The 25,760-nt window shown below is 41.4% G+C and overlaps 1 pseudogene; it reads right to left on the bottom strand.

The window, feature by feature from the left end:
* Positions 1-279: 279 nt before the first annotated feature.
* On the bottom strand, positions 280-22,290 carry LOC136451723 (E3 ubiquitin-protein ligase DIS1-like; annotated as a pseudogene).
* Between the last annotated feature and the right edge of the window lie 3,470 nt (positions 22,291-25,760).

Below are 25,760 nucleotides of genomic sequence, written 5' to 3'. Positions count from 1 at the left end.
CTGTCACCAGCGTAATTAGATCATGCCGAGTAATTAATGGCCGAACCGAACACCACCTCAAGTACTGAATACGACAACCGCAGATCTGGCAGCTCATAAACCTTAGCTCCGTTCGCTTCGCTGAAAAAATAAACTAAAACACTGTTCCGGCTAATTTGTTGTGAGAAAAATATTGTTCTGGCTGAAAAAATAAGCTGAAAAAAACGAATTAAGTCTAGATTATTGTGGGAAATAATTAGGATAAAATAAATCCCAACGACAGCGTTCCGAACAGGGACTTCATTTCAGCTCGATGAACACGAGGATGTCCACGGGAGAGTCCCAGGTCTCGTTGGGGACGAACAGGAACGGGCTCGCTTCGTACGGCTCCGCAAGCCGCTCGGCGTCCAGGGTCTCACTGGACGGCGACAGCATGCCGGCCTCGCCGACCACCTCGATCCTGTGCTTGAAATCCGGCTTGTCCACGGACTTGCCCACGAGACGCACCACCGACAGCGCGCGCCCCAGCTGCTTGTACTCTCCGACGATGATCAGGAACTCAGCGCCGCCGTCGCTGAGCCTCAACATGCGGGCCTGCTCGTGCGCGCGCATCCTTAGGCCTTCCACAAAGTGTAGCTAGAGTGGTGCCAGAAAGAAAGATGAAGCATCACTTCAGACACCGATGCTTGCACCGGAAAAAATGGGAGCGGCGCAAGTAGTTGTGCTGGTGCTATTTTCATTTTTCAATGGAGGGAAGAGAGAGAGTCTGTACTAGCTGAAGGAATAGAAAGGACAGAATAAGTGCTGACTTTGGTTTTTTAATTATTATCATGTGGGTCTGCTAGTGATGCTAGGCTGCTCCGCACGCTGTGACCTTTGCTGGGTGATGCCAAAATCCCGATCGTGGGGCCTAATTGTTTTAAGGCACCACTCTATGCTTAAAAAAAATTTGACCACCACCTCAGGAAGAGGGAATCAAATCCTAGATAGCTGCAGTGTTGTGTATACACAGGAATATTTTGTGAGACCCACAGAGTAAAAAAGAAATAATAAAAAAAATAGATTCACACACCTTCCTCTACCTCTGTCCTCTCCGGGTCTCCCTTCCTCACACGCAGCAACCGAGGTGAACAGCACCAACACAGAAGCATCGACAAAAGAAATCTTTCTTTAATGTTTGGGCATCCGCGCAACTACATGCTCCGCTCCGGATTTTTCTAGCATCACTTAGTTTTAGACATCGCCAGCCACAGTGGTAGGAGTGATGCTCTAAATTTCTCTCACCTGTCTGGTCATCGCTCTCGGCTCACACTGCGGAAGGCCTTAGTGGCGTGAGGCCGCGTGGTGGGGCGACCGTGTGGACCACGCCAGGGTGGTCCTGCAGGACATGCTCGCGCAGGGGCTTGCCGGCGTAGCCCGAGCAGCCGGAGATGGGGCAGTGGCGCGGGACGTGGGCGCACGACGCCTTGTGGGCTTGCTCCGACCCGTATGGGACCATCTCGGCGCACCCGTGCTGCCGGAACGGGCATGGCATGTGAAGGCCGGCAAGGATGTGCTCCACGGCGCGCGGCAGCGGGTGTTCGTCTCTGGTTCACGACACATGAGGCATTCGACCTCATCGTCCTCATACCCCTCGGTGCAGCACCCTGAGCATGAGACGTGGCCTTTCGTGCAGTGCATGACAACCAAAAAGAAAAATGGGAGTGTCACTAGAACTGAAACATCGGGGGTTTTCACCAGCTGGAACAAATTAGAGGGGATGCACTTAGTGTATAGACTTTTGTCATAAATAATATATATATGATGAAATTTTAATTAAACCTACTTTTTTATATTTTTTGGGTGCATCTGCACCCTTAACGGTAACATAGCTTCACCCCTGGTTTTACTAGTACTTTTGACACTGAGCAATTCATATGGATTGTTACTTGGAATTATGACAAGTATGTATTTTAACCCTTTCTTTTGCTATGAAATGGTCCCTTTCGTGATGATACCAATTTGTTTATTCAGAATTCGTGCTACATGGATATTAAGATAGTGCTCACAGTGTCATGGTTACTACACCAAGGAGTAGACAACTAGACACACTAGACAGCGGGTGCGTTAGGGTGTATTTGGTTGGGCTTCAAAAGTGCTTTCGCTAAAAAAAAAGTCAAAAGCCGATCAAAGGGATGGAATTGGTACCAGGTTCTACAAACAAAGCAACTTTACCCAGTACAATTCATGAAGGAATTATAGGATGTAAACCTATAGGAATTTTTTACTACGTGGCTCTTTAGAATAAAGGATTAGCCATATATTCTTAAATCCTATAAAAGTCCTATGAAATGGCTCAATTCATAATAATTTAGTAGGAAATCTAACATGAGGTCCAACCTCTTAAAAACTTCCCTATCCAAATGCATTAAAAACTTTCTCGCATTTCCAAATCCTATAGGATAGCAAGTGATATGTAACTTTAATTCCATGTATTTTTATTCCTGTATTTTAGATATCCTACGTTTCAAAGAGGCCATTAGTATGAAAAACATGTTGAACCTATATTTCTTTTACTTTTTTATGTGACTACACTATAAATTCAGATAGCTGGAAAATTCAGGTTGCAAACATAAATCAAAGATACAGAAAAGGTACAGTCTATACAGAGGAACATGGTGAATAAAATAAAAAGATGATATGAAAATGATAGCAAATAAATAAATGAGTATATCTTGGTAACAACCGAATGATTCAAAGGCAACTATCACTCGTGTTTTTGCTCTTCTCTCTCATCACAACTAAAAAGACTAAAAAGTGGACACCGTTTTGGTGCGACATTCTCATGTGGTCCGTCGTCCTGCCTGATGTGTTCCCCCGCAGCCTCACTCCGACACCCGTCCCTTGTGACAACATTCAAAAGGAAATAGCTAAAAGGAAAGCACTTCCGTGATTCAGCTTCGATCCTGCGATTAATCTGCCTGCCTCCACATCGGAGCGCCCCAATTGTCGCCCTCGCGCAGCTGGCCGCGGCGACGCCCCTTGCGTCCGCTCGGAGCTGGCTGTGACGCCGCCCGTAGGTGTCCGCGCCGACGCCGCCCGCGCCAGCCCACAGGTGGCCGCGCCGCTGCCGCACGCCCCCGCCCTGTGCCCGCGCCCGCTCGCTCGGGTTCGCCTCCGCGACGAGCTCCGCCCTTCCAGGCACCCCGCTCTCCATCCCTCCCTGCAGCGTGCCCCGTGGTGTGGCTCCTCCCTCCCCGTAGTGGCGCAACATCCTTCATCCCTACGGTGCGCCCCATTCGCTTTCGCCCCCATACAACTAGTCGGAAGCCGGCGACCACGGATCTGCGGTGTGAGGTCAAGCTTCTCTCGGATCTGGGTCGCTAGAGCATCACCACCAGATACCTGAATCCCCTCATCGCTTTGTCCTCCCTCCTATGTCTCCATCTCCATCTTCCCCGAATGTTTTGTGACTGAACCTGAGGGTCAACCATAGGAAACCGAGGCTGCAGATTTCTGATTTTGTCTATATTGTATATACCTCGTAACCAGCTTGCAACGCTCGTGATATGACTAGCAAAGTAGCAGCATACTGCTTTGTCAAAGGTGTTGTTTAATGAATGAGAAGCTCATCCAAATACCGCTCCTTAAAAAGTGTCAGCATTTCTATCTGAAATGTGGAAATTTTGTATACTGTGCAATTGAAACATCCTATGACTTTTTCAAACATATGACTCGTGTTTGGACTGAATAAAGCACCTGATGAGGGTAGAAGTTGATGTTCCTAAAGCTTTGGTCTGGTATTTATGATCTTATCTGTTACAAAGGAGTTTGTGATTATTTGTTCTGGCCGTGACGCCGCATCCCGTTGAGCGAAACTAGAGGAAGCAGCAAGAACTAGAGAAAGCAGGCGGGGGAGGCCTCGCACATCCTGCATGCCCTCGCAATCTGCAACTACTCCAAGGACTCTGTCACGGCGGACCCCAGCTTCTTCAACGCCTCCTACACCATCGCTCACTGCTGCCATCAGGTGTGCCAACCCCCCCATGCTACCATTTATTTTGTTACTTGTCTCCTTCAATAACATGCCTTATAGTTTTTACACTCTGCACAAGCAAAATTGCCTTACTGATATGAAACATTAGGCATAAGTAATTGACAAATTATACAGCTAAAAATATTGCTGTGTCCATCAAGGATGCTTTCACCAAGTACTCCTTTGACGTATAAGAAATAGCAGTATAGCATAACCACCATGCAACGAACTTGACTGGAAAGACCCTACGCTATCATTTCTTTGCAATAGTCGGCCTCAACAATCACAAAGCAGAAGCCTAATGCCAGTGTTTAAATGATAGGAAAGTACATGGATAGTAAAAAGAAAAACTATTATTCCTTATCTGGTGGCTTTGATAATTTAAAAGGTTATTTACAATCAATAAGTTTAGCAATCAGAGCATCATCCATACTCTTCTATAAAAAAGGAACAAGAGTATTTCGAGATGGACCTGCTATCCAAAGCAAATCTCAACTAAATGCATAGACACGGTTGCATCCTAAAAAAAGATAAAGGGAATAGGTTATTGAGTTATAGCTATTAGGACGAAGAGCCTAGGTGATTATACATGTTTTTTTAGCAGAATCTACTACCAGCTCTTAGATATTTTTATATGAAATAAACTAATGAAGGTGACATAGTTGCAACTTTGCAAGTCTAGACTAAATGCTGCACACAGTTACATCCTGATAAAAGGCCAAGAGAACTCACCTAAACAAACAATTAGCTCAGCAGTGCAGACAAAACCTGGGCATCTAGACATATCCCATGCTACTTCACAAATCACAAATTGGACACAAAGCTCATGACAATGTGTCAATATTACATAGGCTGGCATACACTTTATGCTTTTCACATTTGCCATGTGGCAAGGGAAAGTGGATAGAAAAGACATGTATAAATGAGTTTGTGAAGAGGAACATACTGTATCATGTGTAGGAGAGAGGTCAATAGCATTAACGGGTCTCTCTGTGACATGGAAAATACACGTCTTCATCAGGGTTAGTGTTCTTGCATCTCATAGCTAGGCATGGAAAAGCTGTGATCTCTGTTCCAGGCCAACCAGAGGCTGACCAGAGCTATGCAATAGTCATAAGTGGATAAATATATGAATCTAAACTTTATTTGGTTTCTTGTTTTTTTTGCCAACATGAAAACCATCTCAGTAGAGAGATGTACTCTAACGAACTCACATAAAATTACTTGGAGAGAAAAATATTGTGGGCTGCAGTGCCATGTTCTTACCATCATAGCTAATAATACGGATTTCGTTTGTACATATTTGTGCAATTTAATTTAGTTTTGGTTGATGATCCGTGTTCAGAATTATGCACACGACAATAGTCATTGAACAAGTTCTTAGCTTCAGTTAGCAAAAAGGGATAGTCAATGCCAGTCATTCAACTCTTGTTTGATTTGGTTCAATGTTCAGACATTTAGATTATTGCACCTTTGGAGAATTTTGCTTTGTACCCTGGTTATTCCTTCTACATTTTGTAATGTCAGTGGTAACAACAATCTGAAAGCCAAAAATACTTTCTAAATATACATGGCATTAATTTTAATAGTTTCTGAAAATTTGTTTCAGGGGTGCAACATGAGAAGCTACAGAGTTTCTGAGTTTAGATATATACAGTACAGAGTGCTTGGTTAAGTGGTCACTGTTCCAGTTTCTTTTTCTTTCTCCAGAGCAGATAAGCCAATTGTGTGTATGTGAATTGTAGGTTACAGAGAATGAGATCGTGGATATGTTTAGTTCAGTAGGGTTTGTCTGGATGTGTCGATTCCACATAAGGCTGGTGAGGGGTATGTATGAAGAAAAAAAAGCGCCACAGATTGACAAACAGGTTACCAAGTTTACATTGATTTTGTATTGTAGCTGTTTGCTTCATCTCTATCATCTAACCCTACTATTTTTGTATGGAAATATCAAATCCTATGTGTCAGTCTCCTATATATTTTTTCATTGTTACCCAAATCCATCACTAAACTTAGCTCATTCGTGTCACTTGGTATGGTTGGTTGGACTGGGCTCTTACATTATGTCATTTAGGCTTCGAAACAAAGTCCTGCTCTCTCACTGTATGGATGACTAATTGCTAGCTGTTTGAAGAATCAGTTTTCCTGTCCCAGTTTTACTTAGTCATTATTTTAGGAACTCTCATGCCCTTATCTGATTCTTCTCTATTTAGTGTAAATGACTAACATTAATGCGTCTCAATTGCGGTTAAGCTAGCTGACATATCTAATTTTGATACAACGCTATGGAAATTAATTAAGGATGACCTCAATGTCACCAATTTGTAAGTATTTATAAATTGGCCATCCAGATCAGGTAACCCCGCTCCCTCACCGAGATCTCTGCATTCCTTCTCTCCTTCTCACGGATCGCTCGCCACAGAGCCGGGATCCCTTCTGTCCACACGGATCCTTGGTCTCGTCCCATGGTGTCGGTTCACTGACGTGTTCCTTGGATCCCAAATTTTTCTTGGCAGCTACTGCAATGTGTGCTGATGATTCCATTACCATGTATCATATGTTATGTTCGTGGATAAGTAGAGAAGGCACCTGAAACTATATTAAGAAGCAACATTTAGAGTTGTTTTGTATATCTGACTGTATAGTTATGAAGTATCAATTTATTTCTAGAAAAAAAGGTTTCACTAACATTGCCATTAAGTGTATGTTCCAATCAAACCACACTCATAGATGACATGAAGACTATTTTCTATTGTATTTGCAGGAACAACATTCTATTTTTTTTGTGATTTGCATGAACAACATTCATTACTAAAAGCTCTAGTTTGGTTTTGATTAATTGATGAAACCCTAAGTGCTAACCTAGTTTATCAAGGTGATCATGAGATAGGTAGCACTACTCCAAGTGATGAAGCAATGGTGAAGATCATGACAATGGTGATGGCTTGGTGATGATCAAATGCTTAAACTTGGAAAAGAAGAAAGAGAAAAACAAAAGGCTCAAGGCAAAGGTATAAATTGTAGGAGCTATTTTGTTTTAGTGATCAAGACACTTAGTGAGTGTGATCACATTTAGGATTGATAGCCATACTATTAAGAGGAGTGAAACTCATATCGAAATGCAGTTATCAAAGTGCCACTAGATGCTCTAACTCATTGCATATGTATTTAGGATCTAGTGGAGTGCTAACACCCTTGAAAATATTTGTGAAAATATGCTGACACATGTGCACAAGGTGATACACTTGGTGGTTGGCACATTTGAGCAAGGATGAAGAAGATAGAGATGAAAGAGGGCCAGTCTCGCTGTTTCATAAAGTGATCGGACGCTGGTCTTAGGGGACCAGCGCGTCTGGTCAGGCGTGGCAGTGAAGACCTGGCGTCGGTCTTGTGACCGGACGCTGGGTCTCAGACTAACTAAATGCTAAAAGCCAGCATCCAGTCAGAGCCGATGTAGCAGTACCGAGATCAAGGAGACTGACCAGACGCTGGCTGCGTCCTGTCAAGGTCGACTGGACACGTCCGGTCAAGATTTGTCGTCTTTGGGAGCTTACTGTAAACGACCAAACGCTGGGGGGTCAGCGTCCGGTCACTTCTGCCGCAACATCTGGTCGTGTCTTGACCGTTGAGATCGACTGGCTGTGGTTGAACGCATAGGTACATGTGGCTGTCATCGGGCGTCCAGACACTGGGTCCTGCAGTCGGTCAACATGACTAGAGCGTCCAGTCACCCCGATCAGTGCCCAGTGAAGGGTACAATGGCTCTATTTCGTGGGGCTTCTATTTAAGCCCTATGGCTGGTTAAAGCTCACTCTCTTGGCCATTTGCATTGATATAGCAACCTTGTGAGCTTAGCCAAAGTCCTCTCACTCATCTCCATCATTGTTTCATCATCATTGTGAGATTGAGAGAGAATCCAAGTGCATTGTTTCAGTGATTGCATCTAGAGGCACTTGGTGTTCGTGTTTTGCTGCAGGATTCACTTGTTGCTCTTGGTGGTTGCCACCATCTAGACGGCTTGGTGCAGTGGAGGAGGATTGGCATGAGTCGATGATTGTTCGTGGCCATCTCTGATGATTGTGAGAGGATTTGTACCTTCCCCGGCGGAGCGCCGAAAGGTAACTCTAGTGGATTGCTCGTGTCATTGAGTTACCTCACTTGTGGGTAGGTTCTTGTGGTGTCCAAATTATGTCGACAAGGTTTGTGCAACACATCTTAGCTGCCGAACCACCAAGTGTTGGTCGACACAACGGGGACATAGCGTGTTGGCAAGCACGTGAACCTCAGGAGAAAATTAGTTGTGTCTTGCCCTTTGGTATTCTCCCAGTGATTGTTTTAGTATTCATCTTGTGATTGGTTACTCCTCTACACGACGATATAATCACCCTACTCACTCATTTATATTCTTGCAAACTAGTTGTGGTAAGCTCTTTAGTGTAATTAGAATTGAGAGCTTGCTTTGTTATTTTAAGTTTATCTATTGGAGCTCTTTAGAGTAGCAAGATTGAGAGCTCTTAGTGAGTAGTAACATTGCAAGTTGTGTGCCTAGTAATCATTGAAACTAGAATTGTTGGATAGATGGCTTGCAACTCTTGTAGAGCTAAAGCAAGTTTGCATTTCGCTATTTGTCATACTAATCAAATTGCTCTAGTTGATTTGTAGATTTTTTAAATAGGCTATTCACCCCCTCTAGCCATATTAGGACCTTTCAAGTGGTATCAGAGCCATGGTCACCATTTGATTGAAGGCTTAACAACCTCAGTGTTAAATTATGGCTCAAGTTGTGTTCAACTATGTGGGGGGCAAACCACCGTTCTTTGATAGCACATGCTATGATTATTGGAAGAGAAAGATGAGGATGTATCTTGGTTCAATAAATGATCAAGTATGGGAGGTGACTGAGAATGACTATGCTATCATTGATCCTGATGATCCCATCAACCAAGACAAGACCAATAAGCAATGCAATACAATGGCTCTCAACACCATATACAATGTCATTGATTCCAAGGTATTTGAGCAAATCAAGGATTGTGAAAGAGCAAATGAGGTGTGGAGGAGATTGGAGAAAACATATAAGGGCACACCGGTGGTGAAGAGTGCTAAGTTGTACATTCTCAAGGATAAGTTGACAAGTTCCAAGATGAAGGAAGATGAGAGCATTCTAGAAATGTTCCATCAGTTGCAAGTGATTGTAAATGACTTGAAGGCCTTGGAAGAGAAGATCAAGGATGATGATGTCTCTCATCGGTTCTTGATATGCCTACCTCCAAGATTTGAGATGTTGAGATTGCTAATCATAAAAGAAGGATTGAAGGAGATTACCCCTAACCAAGTACTAGGTGATGTCATGACCCAAGAGACATACCATGTGGAAAGGGAGGGGGATGACAAGGATGACAAGAAGGAAGAAGAAGACATGAAGAAGAAGAGTATAGCATTCAAGGCTAGCTCGTCGTCATCCAAGAACAAGGGCAAGTCCAAGAAAGAATCAAGTGATGATGATGATCTTAGTGATATTGATGATGAAGCTATGGCCCTCCTTGTACGCAAGATGGGAAAATTTATGAAGAAGAAGGACTATGGTGCAAGAAAGAGAAGAGATCACACCAAAAGCAAAGAATATGTGAGAAGATGCTATAATTGCAAGAGCTCCGATCACGTTGTAGTAAATTGTCCCTACAATAGTGACAAAGATGAGGATGAGAAGAAGAAGCACAAGAAGGATAAGAAAGAAAAGAAGGAGAAGAAGGAGAAGAGAATGACCTTCCAAAAGAAGAAGAAGGGTGGAGGCTATGTGGTCACTTGGGATAGTGATGGCTCTTCGGATAGTGATGACTCTAGTGATGATGACAAGAAATCTATCAAGAAAGCACTAGCAAACATCGCCATCAACAACAAGCCCTCCATCTTCGACACTCCATCGACATGCCTCATGGCAAAGCCTACCAAGGTAAAGTATGATGTGAGTGATGATGATGAATGTGAAAGTGATGCTTGTAGGAGTGATGATGATGACAAAGAGTACTCCAAGGAGGAGCTCATGGACATGTGTGAGCAAGTGCACATTTTCTTTGAGATGAAGAGAAAGGAGTGCAAAGAATTGAACAAGAAAGTCAAATTTCTTGAGCAATCTTTTGATGAGCTCAATGCCACTCATGAGAGGCTAATGGAAGCCCATGAGAAGCTTGGCAAAGCTCACTCTAAGCTTGAAAAAGCTCACTCCTCTCTTGCCGAGCAAGTCAAGAAGGAGGAGGCCAAGAAGGAGCAAGTGATCGTGTCTTGTGATATGGGACTAACATGTGATCTTATTGATGAATCTTTTTATAAACCCATTATAGTTGCTCCCACTAACACTTCTTGTAGCACTACTACTTCTACTTCACCTTTGAGTGATGGTCTCACTTGTGATGCCTCATTAATGGTGGAAAATAAGACCCTCAAGAAGAAGGTGAACAAGCTCACTCGTGCCTTAGGCAATGCCTATGGTGGAGATGCCCGCTTGCTAAAGTGCTTGGGTAGCCAAATGTTTTCTTTCAATAAAGAGGGATTAGGCTATACCTCCAAGAAAGGCAAGGCGGTCTTTGTCACTCCCAAAGTTAACTTTGTGAAGGGCAATGATCAGTTTTGTAATAGATGCAAGCAAGTTGGGCATGTAGAGCAATATTGCAAGATTAACAAGAAGAAGCTACCTAATGTATCCTCAATTAAATTTGATTCTTGTTACATACTTGTTAAGGGTGCCAGTGGTGTAAAGGCTAAATTCATTGGTACACCAATTGTGGGCCCAAAGAAGAAGGCCATTTGGGTATCAAAGACCTTTGTAACTAACCTTCAAGGACCCAAGCAAGTTTGGGTACCTAAAAAGAATTGATCTTCTTTTGTAGGTCAATTATAAAGCCGAAGGAAGGCATTGGGTGCTTGATAGTAGGTGCACACAACATATGACTAATGATTCAAGAATATTCAATTCAATCAATGAAAATAAGAGCAATGGGATTAATAGTATCACATTTGGTGATAATGGGAATGGCAAGGTCAAAGGGCTTGGTAAGATTATAATATCCAATGATTTGAGCATTTCTAATGTGCTACTAGTAGAGAGCTTGAACTTCAACCTTTTGTCGGTAGCTCAATTGTATGATCTTGGTTTTAAGTGCATATTTGGTGTGGATGATGTAGAGATTATAAGTGTAGATGGCTCTAACTTGATATTCAAAGGATTTAGATATGAAAATCTATACTTGGTTGATTTCAATGCTAGAGAAGCTCAATTGACAACATGTTTGATTACTAAGTCTAGCATGGGTTGGTTATGGCACAGAAGGCTTGGTCATGTTGGAATGAAACAATTGAACAAGTTGATTAAGCATGACTTAGTTAGAGGCTTGAAAGATGTCACATTTAAGAAGGATAAGCTATGTAGTGCATGTCAAGCCAGAAAGCAAGTTGGTAACACACATCCTAAGAAGAGCATGATGAGCACATCTAAGGCATTTGAGTTGATGCACATGGACTTATTTGGACCAACCACATACACAAGCATTGGTGGAAACAAATATGGATTTGCTGATTATGGATGATTTCACTAGATACACATGGGTATTCTTTCTTGTTGACAAGAGTGATGTGTTTGCAACATTCAAATCATTTGTCAAGGACATTCATAATGAGTTTGAAACAACCATCAAGAAAGTTAGAAGTGACAATGGTAGTGAATTCAAGAACACTAGAATTGATGAGTTGTGTGATAAATTTGGAATTAGACATCAATTCTCGACCAAGTACACTCCTCAATCAAATGGCTTAGTTGAAAGGAAGAATAGAACTTTGATTGACATGGCAAGATCAATGTTGAGTGAGTACAATATGAGTCATTCATTTTGGGCCAAAGCAATCAATACGGCTTGCTATTATAGCAACCGACTCTATTGTCACCCCATCATGGAGAAGACACCTTATGAGCTTTTGAATGGAAGAAAGCCCAACATAGCATACTTTCGGGTTTTTGGTTGTAAATGCTACATATTGAAGAAAGGCACTAGATTAAGCAAGTTTAAAAAGAAATGTGATGAAGGTTTCTTGCTTGGTTACTCCACTACTAGCAAAGCTTATAGAGTTTGGAATTTGGCTAGTGGTACTCTTGAGGAGGTTTATGATGTGGAGTTTGATGAAACAAATGGTTCCTAAGAGGAAGATGAGAATCTAGATGATGTAAGAGGCACTCAATTGGTCAATGCAATGAAGAACATGGACATTGGTGATATAAGGCCTAGAGAGGTGATTGATGTTGAAGATGACAAGAATCAAGTGCTCTCTAACTCAAATATGCAAGCTAGTGGTTCTCATGATCAAGTTCAAGCAAGAACTAGTGATGACAAAGTGCAAGATCAACAACAAATGACTAGTTCATCATCTCAACCAAGTGATCTATCAAATGCAAGCAATCAAGTGCAAGTGCTTCAACCAACCAATGTTGCAAGAGATCATCCCTTGGATACTATCATTGGTTATATTTTAAGAGGTGTGCAAACTAGATTAAGATTGGCTTCATTTTGTGAACATTTCTCATTTGTGTCATCTATTGAACCTAAGAAGATAGATGAAGCTTTGAAGGATGTTGATTGGGTCAATGCTATGCATGAAGAGCTAAACAACTTCACAAGAAACTAAGTATGGGAGTTAGTTGAGAGGCCTAAGGATCATAATGTGATAGGAACCAAATGGGTCTTTCGAAACAAGCAAGATCAAGATGGGATAGTAATAAGGAACAAAGCAAGATTAGTGGCTCAAGGTTACACTCAAGTTGAAGGTCTTGACTTTGGAGAAACATATGCCCCGGTTGCAAGATTGGAAGTAATTAGGATCTTGTTAGCCTATGCTTGTGCCCACAATATCAAGTTGTACCAAATAGATGTGAAGAGTGTATTTCTCAATGGGTACATCAATGAGCTTGTGTATGTTGAGCAACCTCTTGGTTTTGAAGATGAAAAAAAACCCAACCATATTTACAAGTTGAGAAAAGCTTTGTATGGATTAAAATAAGCACCTAGAGCATGGTATGAGAGATTGAGGGACTTCCTACTCTCTAAGAGATTCAAGATGGAAAAGGTTGACACCACTCTCTTCACCAAGAAGCTTGGAAATGACTTGTTTGTATTGCAAATCTATGTTGATGATATCATTTTTGGGTCAACAAATCAAGATTTTTGTGAGGAGTTTGGCAAGATGATGGCAAGTGAGTTTGAGATGTCCATGATTGGAGAGCTTAGCTACTTCCTTGGTCTTCAAATCATGCAAATGAAGAATGGCATATTTGTGAGTCAAGGCAAGTATATCAAGGACATGCTCAAAAGTTTGGAATGGATGATAGTAAAGCTATTAGTACACCAATGGGGATAAGTGGAAGCTTGGATAGTGATGCTAGTGGTAACATGGTGGATCAAAAGATGTATCGGTCTATGATTGGAAGCCTACTCTATGTGACCGCATCAAGGTCGGATGTGATGTTTAGTGTATGTATGTGTGCTAGATTTCAAGCCTCACCAAGAGAAAGTCATTTGAAGGCAACAAAGAGAATATTGAGGTACTTGAAGCATACACAAAATGTTGGATTGTGGTATCCCAAAGGAGCAAGATTTGAGTTAATTGGATATTCAGACTCCGATTATGCGGGATGCAAAGTTGAGAGAAAGAGCACATCGGGCATATGTCAACTATTAGGAAGATCACTTGTGTCTTGGTCATCAAAGAAGCAAAATAGTGTAGCACTTTCAACCGCTGAAGCAGAGTACATTTCAGCCGATAGTTGTTGTGCTCAATTACTTTGGATGAAGGCTACTTTGAGTGACTTTGGAATTAAATTCAAGCAAGTGCCATTGCTATGTGATAATGAGAGTGTCATAAAGCTCACCAACAACCCGGTTCAACACTCAAGAATAAAGCATATTGATGTTCACCATCACTTCATAAGAGATCACCAACAAAAAGGGGACATTTGCATTGAGAGTGTGGGCACCGAAGATCAACTTGCCGATATCTTCACCAAGCCACTTGATGAAAAGAGGTTTTGCAAGCTAAGAAATGAATTGAACATACTTGACTTCTCAAATATGTGTTGATGCACCCCCATTATATGACATGCCTCTCCTTCGAGCAAAGCAAGGTAAAATTGATTGACATGTCATCCATCCATTGCTAAGGACTTATTTAGTGCATCTAGTCATTCCTATCATATCCTAGGCTCATTTATGAAAATCAAATGAATTTAATGCTTGTATGGTACCACTATTGCTTGTATGTTTGAAATGATCTAGTGGTAGCATATGACATGTTTGTGGGCTTGTAAAACTAGTGTTTGATCTAGAAAATAAGCTACAAGTGTTTAACTCAACATGGTACAAGATAACCCTTATTTGGAGGTGTGAAGAAGCTTGTCCTTGGATCAAACCGAGCTAAATATCTTTTGCAAGTAATCTAGATTGAACCAAATTGAAAAAATGATCCTCATTTCACATGGTTTCTCCCCAACCAATCTATAATTTGAGCTCACCTTTTGTGCAAATTGTTGACATTGATAATCCTAACCCATCTATACTTTAAGCCTTTATGGTCATTGATGACAAAGGGGGAGAAATAGTGTACAAAGATAGTGAAAAGACAACAAAGGAACAAAGGGGAGAGATAAGATATGACAAAGGAAAGGGATCAATTAAAATTTTGAGCATACAAATAGGGGGAGCAAGCTCATGTTGAATGTGCATTACATATGTTTGCTTGCATGGCACAAGTTTTAAAGTTCAATATTCATGCTTGTGTGGTGTATGCTAATTGTAAGATTGGAATGATGAAATGAAAATCTAGCATGCATAGGTTATCTAATGATTTCATCTCAAGAGTTTCCAAGTGATATTGAGCTAAAGTAACTAGACTTATGTTCTTCTTATGGAAACTAGACCCATACTTCTAATGTTGATCTCATGTGGTATTATAGTTTTTGTGTATGTCTAGATATTAATGATGCTCAGGATGGTATATTGGTGCACTCCGATTGGTATCACACTTCAAAGGTCCATCTCTTATACCTTAGCATCATTTGGTAGAAATTATCTCCTATATTTCTTATCTAAGCATATATGCAAGCTATAATTCAAACTCTTAGCACATATGTAGGGGGAGCAATTGCTACCATTTGGAATTCAAGAAACTTGTCCATAATCCTTTACACATGGTAAATATGCTTGGGCAAGCAACATGGATTCAATTGAACTTTAATTCATATATTTGTGTAAGGGTTGTCATCAATTACCAAAAAGGAGGAGATTGAAAGCTCTAGTTTGGTTTTGGTTAATTGATGAAACCCTAAGTGCTAACCTAGTTTATCAAGGTGATCATGAGATAGGTAGCACTACTCCAAGTGATGAAGCAATGGTGAAGATCATGACAATGGTGATGGCTTGGTGATGATCAAATGCTTAAACTTGGAAAAGAAGAAAGAGAAAAACAAAAGGCTCAAGGCAAAGGTATAAATTGTAGGAGCCATTTTGTTTTAGTGATCAAGACACTTAGTGAGTGTGATCACATTTAGGATTGATAGCCATACTATTAAGAGGAGTGAAACTCGTATCGAAATGCAGTTATCAAAGTGCCACTAGATGCTCTAACTCATTGCATATGCATTTAGGATCTAGTGGAGTGCTAACACCCTTGAATATATTTGTGAAAATATGCTGACGCATGTGCACAAGGTGATACACTTGGTGGTTGGCACATTTGAGCAAGGGTGAAGAAGATAGAGATGAAAAAGGGTCAGTCTCGCTGTTTCACAAAGTGATCGGACGCTGGTCTCAGGGGACTGGCGCGTCCGGTCAGGCATGGCAGTGAAGACCTGGTGTCGGTCTTGTGACCGGACGCTAGGTCTCGGACTGATCGGACGCTAGAAGGCAGCATCCGGTCAGAGCCGATGTAGCAATACTGAGATCAAGGAGACTGACCGGACGCGTCCGGTCAAGATTTGTCGTCTCTAGGAGCTTACTGTAAACGACCAGATGCAGGGGGTTTAGTGTTCGGTCACTTCTGCCGCTGTGTCCGATCGTGTCTCGACCGTTGAGATTGGCTGGCTGTGGTTGAACGTAGAGGTACACATGGCTGTCATCGGGCGACTGAACACTGGGTCCTGCGTCCGGTCAACATGACTAGAGCGTCCGGTCACCCCGATTAGTGCCCAGTGAAGGGGTACAATGATTCTATTTCGTGGGGGCTTCTATTTAAGCCCCATGGCCGGTTCAAGCTCACTCTCTTGGCCATTTGCATTGACATAGCAACCTTGTGAGCTTAGCCAAAGTCCTTCCATTCATCTCCATCATTGTTTCACCATCATTGTGAGATTGGGAGAGAATCCAAGTGCATTGTTTGAGTGATTGCATCTAGAGGCACTTGGTGTTCATGTTTTGCTGCGGGATTCACTTGTTGCTCTTGGTGGTTGCCACCACCTAGACAGCTTGGTGCAGCGGAGGAGGATTGGCATGAGTCGGTGATTGTTCGTGGCCATCTTCGGTGATTGTGAGGGGATTTGTACCTTTCCCGACGGAGCGCCGAAAGGTAACTTTAGTGGATTGCTCGTGTCATTGAGTTACCTCACTTATGGGTAGGTTCTTGTGGTGTCCAAATTGTGTGGACGAGGTTTGTGCAACACCTCTTAGCCATCGAACCACCAAGTGTTGGTCGACACAACAGGGATGTAGCGTGTTGGCAAGCACGTGAACCTCGAGAGAAAATTGGTTGTGTCTTGCCCTTTGGCATTCTCCCGGTGATTGATTTAGTATTCATCTTGTGATTGGTTCACTCCTCTACACGACGATATAATCACCCTACTCACTCATTTATATTCTTACAAACTAGTTGTGGCAAGCTCTTTAGTGTAATTAGAATTGAGAGCTTGCTTTGTTATTTTAAGTTCATCTAGTGGATCTCTTTAGAGTAGCAAGATTGAAAGCTCTTAGTGAGTAGTAACATTGCAAGTTATGCGCCTAGTAATTATTGAAACTAGAATTGTTGGATAGGTGGCTTGCAACCCTTGTAGAGCTAGAGCAAGTTTTCATTTCGCTATTTGGCATACTAATCAAATTGCTCTAGTTGATTTGTAGATTTTTTAAATAGGCTATTCATCCCCCTCTAGCTATATTAGGACCTTTTAATTACCCAAACAGGAAGCTTGGACATAGCAGCGGCAAAGCCACCAAAACTAGCACTCTGTCCATGACATTTCTGTAAGTTCCATTGGACGAATATTTTATAGATAATAGTATGTTAGATAGAAGTTAACCCTTTTCTCCAAAATCAAACTGTCATGTTTAGATCGCTTAATGGATAACCACTTCTTGTCCCCACTTGTTATCCTTGGTGGCACACTGCTACTGCACCAAGAATTTACTTGTACTGCCCCTGCTCTTAGCTTAGGAATGAATGGGGCTTCCTGAAGAATTTACTTTTATGCGCATTGTCCAGTAAAAAAAATCAGTACTGCCCCTGCTTTCAGCTTAGGAATGAATGGGGCGTCCTGAAGAATTTACTTGTATGCGCATTGTTCAGTCACTGGAAATTTAGCTTTGACATGCATGTGGTTCAGTCCGTAGCAAATTAGATTATTTTTAAGGCTCAGTTTGTGATGGTGAATATTCATTTAGAAGTATTCTTTGGGCTCTAATGAATTTTGTATCCAGGCAGTATATGTATTGACATTGTATTGACATGATACTATTACATAAGTATATCTATTTTAAAGAATGCTCACATGTCACTTCTAATTTGTTGTATTGAATTTTACCTCTGTAATGTGCAGTGGTGCTACGGTAAGCATTAACAATTTTGTGTGTTTAATTTTTGAAAGTTCTGCTGTAGTTAACTAAAATGGAATTCATAACGGGGCAAATATTATTGTGTGTTGTTCCTGCCCTGCAAGTGTCACTGGCAGTTTTAGTAGTATTTATCAAACTAACCCAGCTTACACAACAACAATCAGTTGATTAAGGGGGTAGGGCATGATATGAGCATGCATTTTTCAGTGTCATTTTAGGGATCTAGAACAAGGGCGTATAGAAAATTATCCTTTTAACTTAGGTCAACTGAACTGATATATATACCTGTTTACAATTCTTGAATGTTAATTTGTTGAAACACACCATGGATACTTGAATTTTCTTTTATTTAATATTATTTCTTAGGTCTGATCTTCTTTTTGGGCTTCATTGGCCAGGTGGTTGTATCTGATCTGTATATTTTTAGCCTTACTGCATTTTACACATTGATTTTTCAGTGATGTAGCTTGAAAGGGATTTTCTCATGGGTGCTACATATATACGGATATGCCTTAACTCGAACCAATTAAGATAGCTATGCAGAAGAAGTGTGCTAGCTGCTTGGCATTACGATCTTTATAGATTCAGTATCTTGTTTGACTTTTCATGTCTGATTAAAGCACTACTTGATACTTCACCTGTAGCATCACTTTTCTCTTTTTTTCTTCTCTCATTTAGCTAAAAGGCTTGATATGCTGTAGGGGGCACTCACTGATGGATTAGTTTTTTTATTCTAGCTATAACAGCGGTGACCTGTATGAATTTGCTCTTGGAAATGGCCAAGAGATAAACGGTTATGCTCCTTTCTTATAATCACAATAAATTTTCTATGTTTATCTATGGTCCAGTGTCCATACTAAAGGCAGTGTGTGTCAAAATTGAAGGTATTAGATGCTAACCTAAGCTTAGGATTATGAAGTGTTTAGTGTACTGAGTTATTATTAGTAACCATGTGAAATTTATTAAGGTGTACTCAAGCAAAGTATACATATGATTCACGTTCTGCTTGTCCACTTGTGTGCTAATTTTATTGATTTCCTTCTTAGCTGGAAGCTATAGATTTTCAACCTCAATCTGTACTGGTTTTGGATAGAAACATATAGGCTTACAGTTAGTTTGCAATATAGCACATGTTGATTTTGTTTCAAAATTGAACACATATGAAGCAATGCAGTATTATCAAGTATGTGGCTTCAATTCAGTTATAATGTTGAGTTAAAAAATTCAGTTATAATGTTGAATGTGCAGAATTGAACATTCTCTGATTTTCTTATCTGTGTCCATGAAACTTCAGGCCATCATTATTTTCTTAGTGTTGTGCTGTTTATCTCCTGGTCATCTTGCAGTCTGAATTTCCAAGTTTCAGATTTAAATATTTTATCAACTTTTCAGTTTTAAACAATGTAATATGTGCAATCTGAGTTTTTACGGTGCTCATACGTCCTCTATTCTCTAATATATTCAATTTTTAGTTTTAAATAATATAATATATGCAATTTGAGCTAGGTATCGCTGCCTGCTATAATTTTATATGTGGAGCATTGGTTGCATTTTTGCAAAGATTTTGATTGGTAGGCCTTTATTCCCTGGAAAAAATCAATGACTGATCTCTTTGTCACGCCATTGACAGATACTATTTTTGCAGGTATGATGTTACTATTCATGAAAATATTAGCATGTTCATCTAAGTAAAGAGAGAAATCAAAGAGGAGGAAACAACTAGGTACCCTTTGTAGAGAACTTCCATGCACATTCTTCAGTGCTCAAGCTCTTTGCATTTTCAGTTTGCATTGCTGTAATTTGTGTTACTTTGAGCACTTGACTTTGGATAAGTTGGTCGAAAAGCAGCTTGTCATTGTCAGGTCAGCACATCTTACTGTGCAATATATGTCTAATTAGCTACTGAATACCAAAGAATGAAAATCCATGGACAATTTTCCTTTTAATTATTTATATAAAATGTACTATGCCATCCAATCACAAAAACTTGTCATTGAGTTGTTTGGAGCTATATTAACTGGCATAGAACCGCTAAGTTCATTTAACAGAGAAGAGTATCTATTGTATTAAAAATGCTTGGACACATCACTCATAAAATATCACTCTTCAAGTATGACAAACATGCCTAATATATTATGTTAGTTTTTATGTTTTTTTGACGTAAATATGTTAGTTTTTAAGTTGATTGTACTTTTAATCAGTGAGACCATATTACTAATCTTGGGTGTTGGCTTCCTCCTTTCAGTTTCCATTCTTTGTATTTGCTTCCATTAGGAATATACCAACAATACTATGAATGCATACCTTCATGATTGCAAACCATCGATGAGAATTTTAGCCATGCACAAAATTCAATTTATAATATTGACATTCCGAACATCACGCTCCCATTATTGTTTTTAACAATAGAACACGTTCATGTTTAAATAATTAGGGCATTATTTGTTTCCGTTGCAACGCACGGAAAAAGATCTATATAGTAGAGTTGGTGAACATACGACGCTGCACTCTCCGTGACTATGTTAATTTTATGAACTTTGCTTTTTGGATTAAATATCACTTTAACATTGATATTTAATTTCATAGTATTGTTATCTTATCATGCGATCCCATATTTTTAGTACAAAAGTTTAGTTGTCCTGTAGCAACGCACGGGCACGCTACCTAGTAGATATAAAATGGAGGACCCAAATGAAATCTCTCTTTCCCGTCTTATCTACTTCTTCCTCGGCCCCCACTCGACCCTGAATACGATGCTCGCTCCCATTGCCCGATCCTAAATCCATCAGATGTGCATCCTCCTTGCCGTCTTCTTCATGTCCACTCGAGCACCCCCGCCGCAACCGCCTCCCGCCAGGCTCTAGTGGTGCCCCACCCCCACCTCTGACCGCTGTCACACTAAGGCCCTGTTTGGTTGAGCTGTGGCTGTGGGAAAAAGCTGCTGTGAGCTGTGAGCTGTGGAAAAGCTGCTGTGGGCTGTGAGCTATAGAAAAGCTGAAAGCTGTTTGGTTAAACAAGTATAAAATATACCTTTTATCTTTATCTCTCTTGAAACAACTATGGAAGAGCTTTTTATTCCACCAATTTCGAAAAGCAGAAAGCCAAAAGCCAAAAGCAGGGTCAACCCAGCTTTTAAAAATGAACTACGGAAAAGCAGCTGCTTCTGAAAAAGCGCCCTCCAAAAGCAGCCCCTTTGGTTGGGCTTTTGGCTTTTGGGGCCAAAAGCCAAAGCCAAAAGCCCAACCAAACAGGGCCTAAACCGGTGGAGGTCGCTGGCTATCTCTATCGCACCCACACCCTTTCCCCGCCAACCGCCTTCCCCAACCACATGACCGACAATGCCACCGCTGCCTGACGCCACACCGCCCCCATGCCCAATGGATTCAGGTAAGCCTCCAAACCCTGAACCCTAACCCTAACCTTGCCGAAGTTAGGGAAGAAGACCACACGACATTCTTAGATTGGGCAGAAAAGTTTGAGAGTGGAGAGACTTTGAATCACTTGAGTGATGTTTAGCTTTGCTCTATAATAAATCGGCAACTTCGAAAAACTGCAAGGTCGCACTGGAGCATTGAACATGAGAGAGGAGCATTGAACATGAGAGATTGATTCCGCACATCCATACCTAGAAAAGGGGCGGCGTCAATGGACAGGAGCATACACAACATTGTAGGAGGTTGGCGTTGATGGCAACGGTGATCTTCTCCTCCGCTTGGTGTTGGCTCGTCTCAGCTTGGGTCTCAGCCTGCTGCCTAGGGCCCTTCGTCGCGACGCGTGGTTGGAGCAACTGCCTTGGCCTCTTCCCAGCCATCTGCGAGACACTCTGCATCAATAATTAGTACGGCGACCAGTGTTATGGTTTGTGAATTAGGTAAAGCAGTGGGGCAAGATCTTAATCAGTAACCTAATCGAAATTCGAAACCGATGTAATGGCCGCCAAAAATCATCTTAGAAACGGCATGGACTCTCACGACACGATTTGTGTGATAAATCAGGTCCAAACAAATTATAAAATTAATCAAGATCACATTATCTACTGTCGTGTGCTCGTAAATTGCAGGTCGACAGACAAATCAACCATCGCAGATGAGGAAACAATGCAGCTTTTGGATCAGGATCCCTCTCTCTCTACACAGCAGGTCTTGGATCTCTTTCGGAGGATTTCCAGGAACCTCCACGGTCCGTAGTCTCCGTACGCCGGAATTGGCAGCGCAAGACACCAGGAATGGGGATCAAAACATGCAAAAAAAAAAAAACTCGATCTGCATGCAATGGTGGCGAGATGACTCACCTTGATGGATGAATCATCTATACGCCAGCTCATCCTCCCAAAACCGGAGGCGCTCGCAAACGCCTCGTGGCCCGTCCGGTTTCTGCCGGCGAGCCCCCACCCACCCCCGGCGGCCAGACTCGTAATGCACTCGACACTTGTGGCGTTGGCTGTTTCTGCAATGACCGAACTGGACTTACCGAGGACGACGAAGGCAAGAAGCGTCGTAGTTATCAGTTGGACCGTGCCTGGGGCTGTTGGGCTGCGTACTCATTCCTTTACGAAGCCCATATGGAAAGCGAGCAGATGCAGCACGTCTATTCAGTTTTCCCAATCACCGAGCGCCCAAGGGCTACCGCCTCCGCGCCGCGCGATTTCACCTCGTCGGTGTTACGAACGACGTATAAGAATATGAAGTAAAGGATCAAGCCACAGAGGAGACACACGATTTAACGTGGAAAACCCCTCCGATGTGAAGGGGAAAAACCACGGGCACCAGCCAGCAACAATCTCACTATCTCAAGAGTTTTGGGTTACACGCCTATGGCGGCTTACAAGAGAATCAAGTCTCCGGCGACGGGCCTCCGCTTCGCTCCGTCAGAAGCCTGGCCTATATCCTGGAGTGAATTTGGAACAACTCCAACAAACTCCACCTTGAGACAAATTCATCTTGTATCATAAATCAACCCTTCATCCTGAACATAACAAAGATAGAAAACCACTGGTGCCAACAATAGTCTCTTGGACTATCCAATTAAACCAACTAAGCTTGAGCACAGCTTAAACTTAGCAACAGGAACAGGCTTTGTCATCATATCAGCAGGATTATCATGAGTACTAATCTTGCATACCTTCAGCTTACCTTCTTCAATCACATCACGCACAAAATGATACTTGATATCTATGTGCTTAGTTCTCTCATGGAACATCTGATCTTTAGTGAGGTAAATTGCACTTTGACTGTCACAGTGCAAATTTATGCAAGATTCAACTCCACAAAGCTCAGCGTACAAACCTTTCAGCCAAATTAATTCTTTGCACGCTTCACAAATAGCCATATATTCTGCTTCAGTAGTAGACAAAGCAACAACTGACTGTAAAGTAGCCCTCCAACTCACAGCACAACTGCCAACAGTAAACACATAACCTGTAAGTGATCTTCGCCTGTCCAGATCAGCAGCATAATCAGAATCCACATAGCCAATAAGACCCTTATCAGTTCTTCCAAACTTTAAACAGGAATCTGCTGTGCCTCTGAGGTACCTGAAAATCCACTGAACTGCCCTCCAATGTTCTTTGCCAGGATTAGACATATATCTACTAACAAGACTCATAGCATATGACAAATCTGGACGAGAGCAAACCATGGCATACATCAAAGACCCAACAGCACTAGAATAAGGAACCCTTGACATGTATTCAATCTCTGCATCTGTACTAGGACACTGAGCAGTTGACAACTTAAAGTGAGGTGCAATAGGGGTACTAACAACCTTAGCATTTTGCATGTTGAAACGCTGAAGAACTTTCTTGATATAATTTTGTTGACTAAGAAATAGCAAACCAGATTTTCTGTCTCTACTAATTTCCATACCAAGAATTTTCTTAGCACTACCAAGATCTTTCATATCAAAACCACTACTCAATAGCTTCTTTAACTTAGTGATTTCAATCTTGCTCTTGGCAGCAATCAGCATATCATCAACATATAACAGCAAATATATAGGTGATCCATTAACATGCTTGATGTAAACACAGCTATCATACTTAGATCTTTTAAAATTATGTGCTAACATAAATGAATCAAACCTCTTGTTCCACTGACGAGGGGACTGTTTCAAACCATACAAGGATTTCTTCAACTTGCACACATATTTTTCCTTGCCAGACACTATGAACCCTTCTGGTTGGTCCATGTATATGTCCTCCTCAAGCTCTCCATGCAAAAACGCAGTCTTCACATCTAACTGCTCAAGCTCAAGATCATGTGAAGCAACAATACTAAGAAAAGTACGAATTGAACTGTGTTTTACCACTGGAGAGAACACATCATTGTAGTCAACACCCGGAATTTGACTGTAGCCTTTAGCAACTAACCTTGCCTTATACTTTGGAGGCTCGCTTGGAGATAAACCCTCCTTTCTCTTGAAGATCCATTTGCAGCTGATGGTCTTCTTATTCTTAGGCAAAGGTACAATCTCCCATGTACTGTTCTTCTCAAGAGACTGCATCTCCTCATGCATAGCAGAAATCCAATTCTCAGTATCACCACAACGAATAGCTTCTTTATAGGTTGCTGGCTCATGAACATTCTCCACCTGTTCAGCACAACTCAAAGCATAGTAAGACAAATTACACTCTTCAATAAGACGCTTAGGAAGTGCAATTGTCCTTTTTGACTTGCGTTGAGCAATAGGTAAATCCTCCTCTAACTGCAAAATAGGAGGAGTTTGCTGAACATCATCATGAGCATCATCCTCAGCAACATCATTATCATGGTCACCATGCTCATCAACATTAGAGGAGGATTTACCTATTGCTCAACGCAAGTCAAAAAGGACAATTGCACCTCCTAAGCGTCTTATTGAAGAGTGTAAGCCTCCGGCGACGGGCCTCCGCTTCGCTCCGTCAGAAGCCTGGCCTATATCCTGGAGTGAATTTGGAACAACTCCAACAGTCGGTCATCGCCGTGGCTAGCCGCTGGTGCCGGTGCCGCCGCCGTTGGCCAGTGGCCGCACCCCCACGAGTTCATGATGATCGACTAGGACGTGTCGATGCTAATTCTGCTGCGGCAGCAGCACAAAAAAGGGGAAAAAAAGGTAAGTAAAATTGTTTCAACCTACTGTGAATTTGATTCTCCTGTAGTTCACCAATCAGCTAATGATTGATACTTTTATTTACGCTATTATTTAATTAATATATAGTTTGTAGGCTTGAAGAGATACTTTTATCACAGTTTAGCTTCATTACAAAATTAGTAGTATAAATTTTGCCGTAGGTGAATTTTTAACCCGGTCCGCCACCGAGTGATAGGCTTCACAAGAATAGAAAGCACGTATTCAGGTCAGTCGCCTATTATTTGTATGAATTTATTAGTGTTTGACTTCTAATAACGAATATGTATACCATTGACAGTTGACACACCATAATATACATAGTAGTCATCACACTGTGATTAGAGATTAGAAAACCAGTCACCCAATACTTATTAACAACGGTGGAAGCAAAACGTCTACCAGCAGAATAAGGAAAATTAGAAAAGATAGCCACCTTATCTCATTTTCATTCTAATAACAAAATGGAGGAACACGTTGTCACTAACGACAGCTCTTCTTGTGTTGTGGATCCAAAGCCTTGTCATCTTATTCTTCCCCGGCGAACCACTACTTTATATTGGCAAGAAAATCTACATTTTAGTGTTATCGAATGACCAAGAAAGAAAGAAATTATAGACCCCTAATGGGAATGTTTATAATCTAAAGCTTCTTCCCAAAAATCATAATAGTCCCCAAAAGCATAGACACATGTCTTTCTGGATTGATTACGTCCGAAAAATCCATATATCAGTAGTAATCAAGCTTTTCCGTCCTATCTACGCTCACCAAGTTTGATAAATACAAACAAGAATTTGACCTCAAGT

The sequence above is a fragment of the Miscanthus floridulus genome, chromosome 5 (genome assembly GCF_019320115.1).
Source record: "Miscanthus floridulus cultivar M001 chromosome 5, ASM1932011v1, whole genome shotgun sequence".
In the NCBI taxonomy this organism is placed as follows: Eukaryota; Viridiplantae; Streptophyta; class Magnoliopsida; order Poales; family Poaceae; genus Miscanthus; species Miscanthus floridulus.
This window is presented reverse-complemented; position numbering and strand designations above follow the sequence as displayed.